The sequence below is a fragment of the Medicago sativa genome, chromosome 4 (genome assembly GCF_051527215.1).
Source record: "Medicago sativa cultivar Bolivia chromosome 4, Bolivia_mono, whole genome shotgun sequence".
Lineage (NCBI taxonomy): Eukaryota > Viridiplantae > Streptophyta > Magnoliopsida > Fabales > Fabaceae > Medicago > Medicago sativa.
Genome location: NC_140752.1, coordinates 51,195,825 through 51,211,487, shown reverse-complemented (window position 1 = coordinate 51,211,487; position 15,663 = coordinate 51,195,825). Strand labels below are relative to the sequence as shown.

At 35.5% G+C, this 15,663-nt stretch overlaps 1 long non-coding RNA gene across 1 annotated transcript; it reads left to right on the top strand.

The window, feature by feature from the left end:
• Nucleotides 1–215: 215 nt before the first annotated feature.
• Nucleotides 216–2,093, top strand: LOC146929669 (uncharacterized). The gene is made up of 2 exons (XR_015006100.1): nucleotides 216–273; nucleotides 1,840–2,093. It is a non-coding gene; the product is annotated as an uncharacterized LOC146929669 (long non-coding RNA).
• Nucleotides 2,094–15,663: the final 13,570 nt, after the last annotated feature.

Here is a 15,663-nt window from a genome sequence, read left to right as displayed (position 1 = left end):
TTTTCACTCAATTATCAACATAGTCAATACCCAAATTCCAGTACAATTGCCTACCTATTGTCCTTAAATTACGAGAGACAATTTGCAAGTCGACATATATTTTCTCCCTAGTTCAGATTTCCCCACGACGCCGTATTTCGTTGACTATATGATCCTGTCCACAAGCTATTTAAATTATTGGTTGTGCACTGCTACTTTCGGTGGTTGCTGAGTTTTTTCGCGGTTGCTGAGTTCTAATTATTTTCCTTGTGACACAAGGGATCGTCAAACCAGGTATGGGGTGAGAGAGAAGAGTTCGAGATCATGAGTGTAAATTAATTGGGATGAACGGGAAAGCCGTATTTCCCAAAGTTCATTCGGGGCTCACCGCGACGGTTGTAGCCCTTTGAGAGAATAATTAATTAATGTGCAAATTTAGATGTGGGAGGTTAAAAGAAGAATTAGAAACATTATTAAGGTGTTGCTTGATTTAAATTATGTGAATATGTGGTATTTGAAGCCATGGATAAATTTGTGAGTGTTTATGCTTGATTTGCTGCAACTATTTAGATTGATGACTTATTTAATGATTGATATAGATGTGATGTTATGTATTAGAAGTTGGAATTGTAGTGGTGCCGTATGCCTAGTATAAATAATAGTTTATTTTTTTTAAGTGATTTTATAGAGATAATAATTGAAATTATTCTTACTATCTCTGAATGTGTTTGAAATAAGATTTATTCTCCTTATAGATTTGTCTTGGATACCATAGTGCTAAATGTATTATTTTAAGATGTGTAAATGAAATATATTATTTGACTATGTGATATTTGAAGATGTATATGATTTAAAGATGTGATATTTAAGAAGTATAGTTGATGTATTATTTGACTAAGTGTAATTTGTGAATTATTTGATGATGTGAAAATGATGTGTTAATTGATGATGTATAACTCAAGTGCTATTTAATGATGTGTATTTGATAATGATGCTATTTAAAGATGTGTTATATAATGAAGTGCTATTTGGAAGATGTGTGATTTAAATATGTGTTATTTATGATGCTTATATTGACGCGATGTTTAAGATGTTGATGTTTGTCGTTTGATGCTGTTGACCATTTATGTCATAAAGTTGTAAGTGTCGGTCTAAGTTGTGAAGTCGTAAGAAGTCGTCCAATTTATTGGAATCATATAAGTTGTTTAAGAAGTTCAAGATGTCTAAGTTGTAGGAGTTGAGTCCCTTGCATACTCATTAAAGTTGGGGGCTTTAGGCCCGGCAGCCTTGTGCTCAAATACGTTGGGGGCTTTAAGCCCGGCAGCTTTATGCTCACTTGTTGAAGAGCCTAATTACGCTCATATATGTTGTTGAATGGTACCACATGCATTTGCATATCAAGAAGTTTCACGATGATTTAAGTTGTTAAGTTGTTAAGAGTGCATTGTCAAGTTGAGTCGTGTTGTCGAGTCAAGTTGTTAAGTTGTGATGTTTTAACGAATTACTTTGTGATGTCTATTAATGTAATTGTGTGAGACGATGAAGGTGATTATTTGTTGATGTTCTTATGAAGATGGTTATTGGTGACTACATGTGTTGTGACTAGTTGGAATTGAATTGTGACATTGTGTTTGTGAAGTTTTTTTTTGGTTCTTAAGTTGTAATGATATTTTCTACTAATATAGATTGAGATGATATAGTATATTCTTCAAGGTTATGAATATTATGTTGTGATGTGAAACGACTTTGACTTAATTGCTTACGTGTTCTTCTCATTTTTTTATACTATTACATGTTCTCGAAACTCACCCCTTCGCTGTTTGTGTTTGCTGGCTTGGCCCTGCGGTTGCGAAACCGTAGTTATATAGGTTATGAGTCTTGGAGTCAAGTGCATGCCTTTCGTGAGGACTTGTCTTGTGTCGTCGGTTATCTTGGGGAAAAGCACCGCTCTGATAGTGACACGGGAAAAGGGATATGCTTACTTATTTAATTTTGTGCAAGAAAACCATTGTCTATGATGTAAAATGAAATATTTTCAAAAGAAAAAGATTCGATGTTATTATTACTATAATTTTTAATGAAGTGAAATATGAATTATGTTTGTTATGAGTCAATGTGATATCCTAAATTTTGTGGAAGAATTCCTATATCATTAGAGAAGTTTTTATTTGACACTTTCCGCTGCGAATCAAACTCTATTTTTAATTAAATAATAGCAATAATTATTAATTGGGATTTAGGGTGTCACACATACCAAGGATTACATCCATTCCAGTCAAAGGTAAACAAACCAAATCAATTTCAAAGTCTCTACCAAACATAAACAAAGGACATCTTGAACAAACAAGAGAAGTAGTCACCGAACCCTTAGCTGGAGTTTCGACAATCATCTCTCCATTCATATTTGACATAACAAGACCCAACTTAGAAGCACAATCTTTAGCAATAAAATAATGCATAGCACCAGTGTCAATAATAGCAACATAAGGTTTACTATCAATATAACAAGTACCTCTGATCAAGCGATCCTCGTTCTCTGTTTGAGTACCAGCCAAAGCAAAAACACTTCCAGTAGTCTGAGCCTTCTTAGGCTTCTTGCATTGCGAACCAATATGTCCTTCTTCATTGCAGTTAAAACACACAACATCATCAAACTTGCATTCAATACTAGTATGCCCCTTCTTACCACAACGGAAACACCGTTTCACCTCTCTAGTACAAGCATTACTCTTGTGGCCTTTCTCACCACAATTATAGCAGACAATCACAACAGGAACTTCTTTCTTCTTAGGTCTCCTCTCATCATTAACTCTTTATTTGCCCTTATCAGCTGGGGCACTATAAGTTTTAGGACGACTCTGCTGACCCTTGCCTTTCCTCTCATTCACAATCTTGTAATGAGCTCTAGTATCCTCTTCATAAATCCTGCAATTGCTCACCAGCTCAGAAAAGTCACGGATCTTTCGGTAACCAATGGCTCGCTTGATGTCAGCACGCAAACCATTCTCAAACTTGATGCACTTGGAAAACTCAGCATTCTCAGGGGTGTAGTGCGGATAAAATGTAGCTAACTCCACAAACTTAGCAGCGTAATCAATCACTGACATGTTTCCTTGTTTTAGCTCAAGGAACTCGATCTCTTTCTTCCCGCGAACATCCTCTAGAAAGTACCTGTCTAGGAACTCTCTCCTAAACACAGCCTAAGTAACAACTGCACCATCTAGCTCTAAAACAGGTAGAAGCTTCCTCAGCCAGCATGTGCGTACCAAAACGCACCTTCTGATCGTCCGTACATTGCATAACATGGAAGATTCTCTCAATCTCTTTGAGCCACGTCTGAGCTCCATCAGGGTCGTACCTTCCTTTAAAAGTAGGGGGATGATTCCTTAGGAAAGTCTCCAACATTCTTACTTCAGCATTAGCACCAGCACCAGCATTAGCATTAGGATGTTGCCCCACAGCTTGAGCTACAGCTTCCAACGCAGCAACAATAGCAGCATCATTTCTTCCAGCCATCTTAGTTCTCTACACAACACACAACAATCAGAACAACATAATAATGGTATTCCAACTGTTAATTGACACTACTCAACTCAACTACTTGGCCGGAAGGACCGACCTGCTCTGATACCAATTGTAACACCCCGTTTCCCCAACATAAAAATTTCGTAATAAAATCAGAGTAATTTCATCTTAAACGGAATGTCACATTTCATAAAAATCAAAAATGAATAAATAATAATTTATCCTTCCAAAAATTCGATCAACAAAGTACTCAATATCTTACAGCGGAATTATTCAACATCTAAAAATAGTCTTTGGCACATATGGCCTCATCATAAAAGTCTCATAAATAGTATAAAACATCATAATCAGTTCAATCTAACGACTTCATTAAAAGTTTCATAAAACAATACGTAAGGAATAGAAGACATGTCAAGACTCCTATCCCGTTACGTATCAGAGCACCTAAGGGCACACTTGTGAGGAGTCTACTCACGACCACGCCTAATCTTGATTACCTGCAAGTTACCCATACGAAGAGCAACATTTTCAAGTAGAAGGGGTGAGATTTCTCAAACAACATGAATTACATTTAACAACATAAACATCTTATAATTCAACAAGTATTTTCAAACACATAGTTAACATCAATTCATCTTAACAATATATCATCACATAACAGTCATAATCATCGTCACATAACATCATCCAAATATTTCATCATTAGTTACTCCGTTTAAACATCACAACTTACAACTCGACTCGACAATGCATCTAGACTCGTCTATGCAACTTTTATCGTCTTAAATCATCTTAAATCATCATGAAAATGCAATACATGTGGTACCAATCTAGGGCATAAGCCCTCATCGCTTATGAGCATAAATATACTCCTAGGGCATAAGCCCTCGTCGCTATTGAGCAAAAGCTCCTAGGGCATAAGCCCTCGTCTCTGGTTGAGCAAAAGCTTCAGGGCATGAGCCCTCATCTTTAAATGAGTATGCATGGACTCAACATCTTATGTCTTAGAAACTTCATGAACATCTTATAACTTCTTGACTTAGACCGACATTTAAATCTTAATAAAGATCATCAACAACATATGCAGCACTTGTAAATTCATATCATAACAACATCATCACATAACAGCCTCAAATGATAATTAACAACATCTTAAACATCGCACCAACATAAGCATCATAAATAACACATATAGTGCATAAATAACAATATTACATCATTGATAATCTTAGTCATTGTATTTTGGACTTCTTGGACAGTTCACAACCTCTTAATAACTTACATTTCCTACTAAAGGTCACCTCAAGGCTACGTGTGCGAAAAATTGCAAGAAAATATTTTAGGCAAAATGCACCAGTTGCTCGCAGTGGCGAGTGGAATTGCTCGCGGTGGTGAACGAAGCATGCTCACTGGACTCTCAAAATGGGTTGCTCGTGAGGTGAGTTAATTTGCTCGCAGTGGCGAGTAAGTTGGTTCTGCTTGCAGTGGCGAGCGATATTGCTTGCGAGGCGAGCGATGATGTTCTTGCTCGCGATGCGAGCTATGCTGCTCGCGGTTGCGAGCGATGAATGTCAGGCTCGGGCAGAATTCAGTTTTTCTCGAATTTTCACCTAATCACATGGTTCTAACCTCAAAACAACTTCTAAACATCACCTTATGGATTATCTAAGGTCTGTACATGATTCTTACATCAATTCATTGGTTCTCCATCATATAATCATCAATTCTCACTCAAAACCTAATTCCTCATAATCACACAAACTCATCCTAAAGCATGTTAGATGCAACCTAATGATTTACAGATTTAATATTAGTGAAAGATAGTCTCACCCTTACCTTATAACAGATGAAATCGGCAGCCTCTAGGGTTCTCTCTTCTTCTCTTGACTTTTCTCCCTTTTTCACCAAAAACTGATCGTACGTTATGTCTTTCTCTAAACCTAACTTCTCTATTTATAACACCTCTTCTATTCTTTCTATTTCCTCTTAACCACTAAACTCTCTAAATTTATAAAACAGCCCCACATCTCAATAATTATTTTATTTTCAAATCTTATTTTATTTAATAATAAAATAGGTCACAACGCTCATAACATCTCTAAAAATCACATAAATCACGTACATCTTATAAATCATGTAAAAATCATATAAATCATGTAAATCTCATAAATCACATAAACCACATATAATTAAATGCTAAAACTCAGTAAAACTAATTAAATAATCAAGGAGGGCTTTACACTGAACGCTATTGTCCAAGAGAAGAAAGAAACCCTAAGGGAGTACGTTGAAATATTTACTCGCGAAGGAGTGGAGGTTCATGGTGTGCAAGACAGTTTGAAATGCTTTATCTTAAAAAACAACCTTCACGATGACTGTAAGTTCAAAGAAGAGTTGGGCCTCAAGGCAGCAAGGGACATGAGCGATCTACTAACCCGTTTTCAACCATACATTAACTACGAAGAAAAGAGACTAGCTTAAGTGGCGCTTAAAAACAAGCAATCCGACAATGGGAATGAAGACAAATGACATGGAGACGTCGATAAAAAGAAGAGCCTACGGGCCCGTTTCGATGACTATACTCCCCTAAATTCATCACGAGAAACGATTCTCCACGAGTGTTTAAACACATAGTTCAAAGAGGTGGGAATTAATCTGCCCCAGCCCTTAAGAGAATCTGCAAGGACGGTGAAATCGAAGTACTAACGTGCCTGCAGGCACCTTTCGTCCCACCGTGAAGACTTGTCGCCACCGTACCAGAGCACCTTCCACCATATTGTTGCCTCCATCAGTTCCTCAATGGGCAAATCATTTTGTTTTCCAAAGTTTGATTCACTCAAACTTGATGGTGTAATTTTTCTAAGGAAATAAGTACACTAGAAGAATTTCAGTTATTTCTAGTGTCCAAAAGCAGCCATAAATCAGGGATTTCTAGTAACCATATGCATGCCTCCAAACAGTTAGATATGACCTAGTTACAAATTGTGGCGAAGTTAGCAGGAACTCTACGTGAGGGCGTAAATTTAAAGAAAAATTAAAATATAGTTTTATAAATCTTTACTTGGCAATTTTTCCTGTGACAAAGCTTTGATTATAGTTACTATAAGGATTGAATATGTCAAATGATAATTTTATTTCTTTCTAAATTCTACTGATTATTTACGAATAGACTTATTTCAATTAGTTAAATCTATATTATCAGAGTAGGCAAATATAAAAATACAATAAATTATTAAAATAATTTTCAGAAAAAGGGGTAGCCTTGGCTACCCCAAGTTACTCTACCCATCTACCCTGGTTACAAAGATTTGTGGCCTCTCAAGCCGCCAAATACTAATATCATTTTTTAGTTTGGGGTTTCTATTTGTAATTAACATTTTAATTTTGGGGGTGGGGTACTAGTAGAACTTGGTTATCAAAAGAAAAATGTAGATAAAACATAAAAAAAAGGTCTACAAAAAAAATTAGAAAAACAAGAGCCAAAAACAAAAGTTTTGTCTCTTAAAAAAATAATAGAATAAACGGTTGATGAGTCATTAATTAGTCTATTTTATTGCATTATTTAGTTTAGTTTTATTTAAGATTTGATTTGATTTTATTGCATTTTATTTCCTTTTTTGATATTTTACTTTAAATCGCTTTTTATTATATTTTAGGAACGAATATATGGTGGAAGGTGTCTTGGAGCAAAAGAAAGAGGACTGGAGCAAATACAGTGCGAAAATACGAAAATACGGAACAAAAATATGTTCCCACCAAGTCAGAAGCTTGGCACGGCCAGTGCCAACATGTGGCACGGCCGTGCCACCTCCAGAGGCCACTTTTGCTGCTTTTTCTTCAAGCTCAAGTTACCATGTTGCAGCTTTACTGTTTTGCCCTTTTAGTTTCTTAGTTTCTAAGTCAATTGTAAAGCTATAAATAGAGTAGCACTCCATCATAAACATTCATCTTTTGTTCTTGGAATAAAAGTTCACTTTTATATTATTGTTCTTTTACTTTATTGCTTTCTCTCTTCTTCCCCATGTCTACAATGAACGTTAGTGAGTAGACTCTTCTTTGTCTTAGGATTGTTGGAAAAGTCTAATGACATAATCCTAACGAACCAAGCTTAAACCCTAATTTCTATGTAACCCTAATTTCTAATTTAGATTCACCGTTTTAACGTGGATTAACAATTATCAAACTGTGGAAGCGAAAGCGGAGGGTTTGATAATCGTTAATCCATCATCCCAAACATCAATTCATAAAGCGAGAGTGGAGCTTTGATGTTGGAACAAGTGAATCTAGACAATAATTGCAAGGGCAGCGAAATAGTCTTTGCAATTATTGAGACACAAGTAGTTTCAATCCTTATAAGCATCTTCTAGTAATCAAGTCAGCGAAATAGGCTTGGTTACTAGAGGTAAACTCTCACCGGACTTTCATCGGAAAGGTGAGGGGCTAAAGGGAAACCGGTCTTTAGAAATTAAGGTATAAACCATGGAATTAGAAGTTAAAGTCTTGTCTAGTGAAAGATTTGTTATTATGATGAACCGATAATCCCAAGGCACTTTTATATTATTGTTATTTACTTTCAGCAATTAAACCCCCTTTTTATAAACTTTTCTCCCTTCTAATCATTCTCTAAAAGTTAATTGAATTCACAACTCCCTAGCGGAACGATACTCTTCTTACTACTATTACTTCGATAGGCCGTGCACTTGCGGTTTGGCCCTATCAAGTTTTTGGCGCCGTTGCCGGGGAGTTGTTGTAATTTGATTAACTTTTTAATAGTGGTTAGACCAAAAAAAAAATCTTTATTTTATTCTATTTTATTTTATTTTCGTTTTATATTTGTTTCAAATATATATATATATATATATATATATATATATATTTATAAAAAATAAAAAAATATCTTTCTTTCTCTCTCTCTCTCTCTCTCTCTCTGTCTTAATTTATTTATTTATTTATTCCTCTTCTATCTTTTAACTGTTTTGATTTCAGGCATGGCTCAAAACTACTATTAATGGACTTCTACCCCCTGTTTTGCCTCCTTCAAGAGTTTATGGAATATTTGGTCATACCGGTGTTGAATGTCAACTAGGTAGTGTTGTTAGAAATCCTGAGCAAGTTGCTCAATTTAACCAAGGGTTTAGGAATAGTCAAATTTATTTTCAAAACCGTCAAAAAAATTTTGGACAACAAACAACACCACCTGTTTTTATCAACCAAGGAGTCCCTCAAAAATCCGACTTGGAACTTTTGATAGAAAATTTTGAATTAGATAACATCAGGCATAACCAAGAGTTTAAAGTCAAAGCTGGAATTTTGAATGACTCTCTCAATAGAGTGGATTCTCTTTTTACTCACAACAAAATGCTTGAGGCTCAAATCCCTCAAGTAGCCCAACAAGTAACCTCTTCCCCACAACCCTCCGGAGTCTTCCCGAGTCAAACTGAAACCAACCACAAAGGCCCGATAAATTCTATTACACTTAGGGATGATAAGAAATTAGAGGACCCTGTTGTAGAAACCAAGACAATTGAGGTTGGGGTAGAGAGTGAAAAACCAAACAGTGATAAAGTTGTAGTAGAGAGTGAAAAGCTTAACATTCCACCACCATATAATCCAAACACTCCTTTACCACAAGGGTTTGATGAGTCTAAGTTAGATGAGCAGTTTAGGAAACTAATTGAAATAATTCAAAATAAGTTGCCATCTAAACTTAAGGATCCAGAGCGTTATTCCATACCATGTGTCATAGGATCAGAGAAAATAGAAAGAGCCATGTGTGACTTGGGAGATAGTGTCAGTTTGCTGCCATTGTCCCTTTGTGAAAGATTGGGTATAGGATAGAGAAACCTATTGACCGTCAAGCTAATGACAATAAAAGAGCACTTCGTGGGAGGCAACCCACACATTTAATTGCTTTGTTTTGTTTGTTTTTCTTTGTTTTAAGTAGGTAATTGTCCGAGTGTAATTCGAAGAAATTGAAAAATTTTGAAGTCCCCTTGACCAGAGAGATGGCACGGCCCGTGCTAAGGCTGGCACGGCCGTGCCAGGTTTTCAACCAAAAATTTGGTGATGAAGTCAGAATGTTGGCACGGCCGTGCCCGATCTCTAGTGTAGTATAACCCCATTTTTTTTCTCTTCTTCTCCATTCATTCTCAAACACAAACCTCTCTCTACCTTCAAACTTCTCTCTAAAACCTCCATAACCATCCATCTTCAAACCTTCATATCTTCATCAAAACTCCATCAAACCAATTCAATTCTTCCAATCAATCACAAACTTCACCCAAACCACAAACCACCAATCAAAAACAACTTTCATCCACCCAAACTCATAATTCACCAAAACCCTAATCTTTCAAAACCTAACCCAAACACCACAAATTCTCAACAAATCTCCATAACTAAACTCATAAACCTTACTTACACACCAACCCTAAACCAATCCTTTCCAGCAAATCTTCCCAAACCCTAAACCTTCAAACCAATTCAAACAAGGGTCAAATGGCTTCAAGAAGAAGTGGTAAGGAACCAGCAAGCTCTTCCGGTCCTCCCTCAAAGAAGCAAGCACAAGTCAAGAATCATGGAATCCAGTTCAAGGACAACAAGCAAAGGGACAGTTACAAAATTCTTACTTCTAAAACATTACATCCCTCTAGATATCCTGATTCATATGATTTGAATGTGCTAGGGCTTAGAGATGATGTTTTTAGGTTAATAGGAAGGCTAGGTTGGACTGATATGCTCACACCTATGAGGGGTTATGAGAATTTCACTTATGAATTTTTAAGCTCAATTGTTTTTACCAAAGATAAGCTGAATTTTGATAACCCCAATCATAGAGTTGTTTTCCGGTTAATGAATGTTGATTATAATATGTCTCTTCAGCACTTTTGTGATGCCTTAGGTTTTGCTAATGAGGGATATATCCATGATCATTGGGATGATAGTTTAAAACCAGATAACTACGACCCAGCTGCCTTTTGGGAGCGTATCACCGGCCTTACATCTTTTGTCTCTAGGTCCAACAAAGCTAGCAACATTCACAACCCGGTCCTTAGGTACCTTCAACGGGTAATGGGTTGCACTATTTGGGGTCGAACCGAGCTAGGAAACACTAGAACCGATGAGGTGTTCATGTTATGGGCAATGCTCTATAACCACCCCGTCAACACTTGCTTCTATTTGATTGATTACCTAGACTTTGTAGGTACTAGACCAGCCGGCAAGGGCGACATAGTGGTGGGTGGCATCATTACATACATAGCTAGGTGTTTTGGGGTGAGTGAGGATTAGGGGATCAAACCAATTGAGGGAAACAATAGGCTCAATAGGGAAACCCTCATTGCTATGAATTTCATTAAACGTCGTCCACCTCTCCATTACCAACTCAAGCTAAATGTGCCTATTATGTTTTTACTTCCTAATCCATCTCGGACTACCACCGAGGTGGAAGAGAATTGGTTGTATGTTGATGATGTACAGGTTCTTGGTGAGCAAGCTCATGATGCGGGAGAAGGTGCTACATTGCACCAAGAGGAAGAAGAAGGTGCTAACTTGCACCATGAGAGAGAGTACCATGACCATGAAGCCGGTGAGCTCAATGAAGATCAAAGATGGGCATGGATTCACAATGAAGTTGAAAGAGTGAGCACCGAGCAACAAAGGCAAGGTGTTGAAATCGCTGGACTAAGGAACGATGTTCAAAGGGGCAACCGCTTAACTCAAGAAAATAATGAGATGCTCCGCCGGATGTTGCAACACCTACAACTCCAAGGTCTTCCTTATGAAGCTCTATAAACTGTGAGCTTTCCTCTTCCTCTCTTCCCTTCTCTCTTAAAGTGTCTAGAGTCGAGGTGTCCAAACTCCCTTGAACTTTATTCTTTAGTTTTGTTTTTAAAGTGAAAGGCATAATTAGTAGCTTGTTTTTAATGTAAAATATGGCATAAAATTTTTTGTTTTGTCTCTTCATTAAAGGTTGTTTCTTGTACATGAAAGTAGTTTCTTGTGTTTCTTTTGTTCTTGCTATACCCATATCTTGTTTTATTGTGAAAATTCTCCAATGAGAAAAGCACCCGGTTGCAATCTTTGAGCAAGTGTATGAATAGGTATTTTAAGGAGCATGTTCTATCTTTAATGTTAACTTAGACCCTTTCAAGTCTTCAGAGTAAAAGTAGTATAAGTTTGTGTGGGAAATTAATCAATTGTGCTATATTGTTATATTCTCTTAATTGTTAAAGTTAAATGGGGCGGGAGAATGGCACCAACATGTGGGGGAAAGGACAATCCCTAACTTCCTAATTGTGGTGGTGACTCCCTAATTTGAACTTAAATTAAAACAAATTCATCAATGCTAAGGGGAAAGGACAACTACATCCAAAAAGACTTCCTACGCGGAGATGAAATAAAAGAAAATTTTGCAGCACTGCTTAGGGTGATTTTGAATCTAGGGGGAAAGGACAATTACATCCGAGAAGACTTCCTACGAGGATAGATAGCCCCTAAGCATCTGCAGCCCCTTGTGCTTAATTGTTAATATAATCTAATTTTAACTTAAATTCCCATCACTCTTATATGAAATGAAGAAAGGACTTTTCTCGGTTACTTTAGCATTAGGGATATAATCTGTTCCTCATAATATCTGTCTTATACAGGAGCAAGAAAAGGGTTGGACTGCACACACACACACTCACTTGAGACTTGATGTTGGGTAGAATAGGTTCATGAGGAATGTTTGAAATTGTAATTAGTGTACTTGAAGCAAAACCTTTCTTTTGAGACATATGTTCTTAATATTGCCAAGATTAATCTTTTGTTGCTGCTATGTCTATTGCCTTTTGCTTGAGGACAAGCAAAGATTCAAGTGTGGGGGGGTTTGATGAGTCATTAATTAGTCTATTTTATTGCATTATTTAGTTTAGTTTTATTTAAAATTTGATTTTATTTTATTGCATTTTATTTCCTTTTTGAATATTTTACTTTAAATTGCTTTTTATTATATTTTAGGAACGAATATATGGTGGAAGGTGTCTTGGAGCAAAAGAAAGAGGATTGGAGCAAATACAGTGCGAAAATACGAAGATACGGAACAAAAATATGTTCCCACCAAGTCAGAAGCTTGGCACGGCCAGTGCCAACATGTGGCACGGCCGTGCCACCTCCAGAGGCCACTTTTGCTGCTTTTTCTTCAAGCCCAAGTTACCCTGTTGCAGCTTTACTATTTTGCCCTTTTAGTTTCTTAGTTTCTACGTCAATTGTAAAGCTATAAATAGAGTAGCACTCCATCATAAACATTCATCTTTTGTTGTTGGAATAAAAGTTCACTTTTATATTATTGTTCTTTTACTTTATTGCTTTCTCTCTTCTTCCCCCATGTCTACAATGAACGTTAGTGAGTAGACTCTTCTTTGTCTTGGGATTGTTGGAAAAGTCTAATGACATAATCCTAACGAACCAAGCTTAAACCCTAATTTCTATGTAACCCTAATTTCTAATTTTGATTCACCGTTTTAACGTTGATTAACAATTATCAAACTGTGGAAGCGAAAGCGGAGGGTTTGATAATCGTTAATCCATCATCCCAAACATCAATTCATAAAGCGAGAGCGGAGCTTTGAAGTTGGAACAAGTGAATCTAGACAATAATTGCAAGGCAGCGAAATAGTCTTTGCAATTATTGAGACACAAGTAGTTTCAATCCTTATAAGCATCTTCTAGTAATCAAGTCAGCGAAATAGGCTTGGTTACTACAGGTAAACTCTCACCGGACTTTCATCGGAAAAGTGAGGGGCTAAAGGGAAACCGGTCTTTAGAAATTAAGGTATAAACCATGGAATTAGAAGTTAAAGTCTTGTCTAGTGAAAGATTTGTTATTATGATGAACCGATAATCCCAAGACACTTTTATATTATTGTTATTTACTTTCAGCAATTAAACCCCCTTTTTATAAACTTTTCTCCCTTCTAATCATTCTCTAAAAGTTAATTGAATTCACAACTCCATAGCGGAACGATACTCTTCTTACTACTATTACTTCGATAGGCCGTGCACTTGCGGTTTGGCCCTATCAACGGTTAACAAGCTAGTACCTCATCATATTGGCTATGACATTGTGACTTAAATTGCATATTGGAAGAAAGAAATTCATATAAGTAATCCTTATGAACTAACTCTAAATTTGTTTGTTAGTATATTTTCTTAAATATATCTCACCTTGATTCAAATCACGTTATAAAATTGAATAGACTTCTATATGTGTGTGGTAGTATAGACTTTGAATGTTCGTTTAGAATTATTTCAATCTCAAGGCAAGGTACAATCACATGACTGAAGTCCGACAAATACAATGTCTTGTATTTGTGTCAAAAGTTATCCAAATAACACATTTTTTTTAATGTATTTCAAAATTTATGTATGATGTATAAAAATGTATGATGTATAAATCCTTCAAAAAAAAATGTATGATGTATAAAAAATTTCGAAGATAAATCATCTCCCGTACTGTACAATGATTGCACGGTTCGTAGTTGAGGCCCTTTTCATGATGACGTAGAGAAAGCCGGGAGTCACGCAAATCCACAAATATGGTAAATTTAATCCTTCAATCCAGTTGTAAAATTCTATCCAGTTGTAAAAATCTGCAAACTGATGCAAGATATTTATCATTATCATAGTACATTGCACGTTTCCATTTTCTAAATTGACAAGATTCCAAATCGGCAAATAGTTTTGCAAAATATATTCTAACCTTCAAAATAATTCAAGTGATTGAACAATATATTTAATAGGGTTAAATATGTTTTTATCCCTATAAAATTTGGAACATTTAAGTTTAGTTCTTATTTAATTTTAATAGATCTTTTAGTCCCTACAAAAAAAATTACTTCTAATTTCCGTCCCTGTTACAACAAAGTTTGTTTAATTATCCTTAAACTCTTAAATTTTTGAACGGTTTTTTTGAGACAAGTTTAGAACACTATGAAAGGTTCATCTACTAAAATTCAGAATTTTTTAACATGAAACGAATTAAATATGAATTTTTTAAAACGGCAAAAGTTAAAGATAAAATTAACAAAATCTAGACGTAGAAATCAAATTTTGTGACAATTTTTTGCAGATGAGCTTTTAGTAATGTTCTTAACACGTATGCAAAAAATTGTTCAAAAGCTCAAAAGTTTAAGCATAAATTAAACAAATTTGAATTGAGGAAGGACTAATACTGAGTGCAGAAAAAAAATTTAAGGACTAAAAGAACCATCAAAATTAAGTAGGGACTAAACTTAAAAGGTCCTAATTTTACAGGGATCAAAAACATATTTAACCCTATTTAATATAATTGTTTGTCCTAACTTGTGTCTTGGGTCACAAGTTAAGGAACTAAAATATATATATATATATATAAATTATTAAACTTTTTACAACATTGAATAAACAAGTTAGCATTTGCATCTTTTTTTTCTTACAATATTTAGTTTTATGTTATAGATTACATATATAAAAAAAATAAAAATTAGAACAATTTCCAGCTCACTATTTTCCTTTTTTGAAAGATTTGAGTAGGATACACTACTTAAATTCCAGAATTCAGAGTTCCAAATACACTAAAAATTTCAGCATCACCATGAATACAATTCAATAGCATTGATGTTTTCTGTAGCTACAGTATATTGAATTTCTGATAGTGTGGGGAGAGGGAAATTGAAATCAAATAATGACCATGATGTAATGCTACAAGGGTAGTGGCGTATGGGGCCTTCTGAAGCAATGTACAATCAAACCAAATTTGCAATTTTTTTGTGACAAATGCGAATTTTTTTTTTTCCGACCCTGTTTGCCAAAAAAATTCCAAAGTTGACCCCCTATTAAAAAAAAATACAGAAATGACCCACTTTCAATTTTTGGGGGTTTTTTTTTTGTCGTTTTGTGCAGTCCCGCCGTTTCAAATGGCGGGAATGAGCCGTCTTTCTGACGGCCGTCACGTCGCTGCAGGTTTTGTCTTTTTTTTTTATTTTTTTTTTTCAGTACCGCCATTTGAAATGGCGGGAATGAATATATCTTTTTTTTTTTCGTTTTTTTATTTTTTATAAATAAATATTAATTTATTTGTTTAATAATAAATAAAAACATATTAATTTATTTGAACGCATAATACATAACGTTATTAAC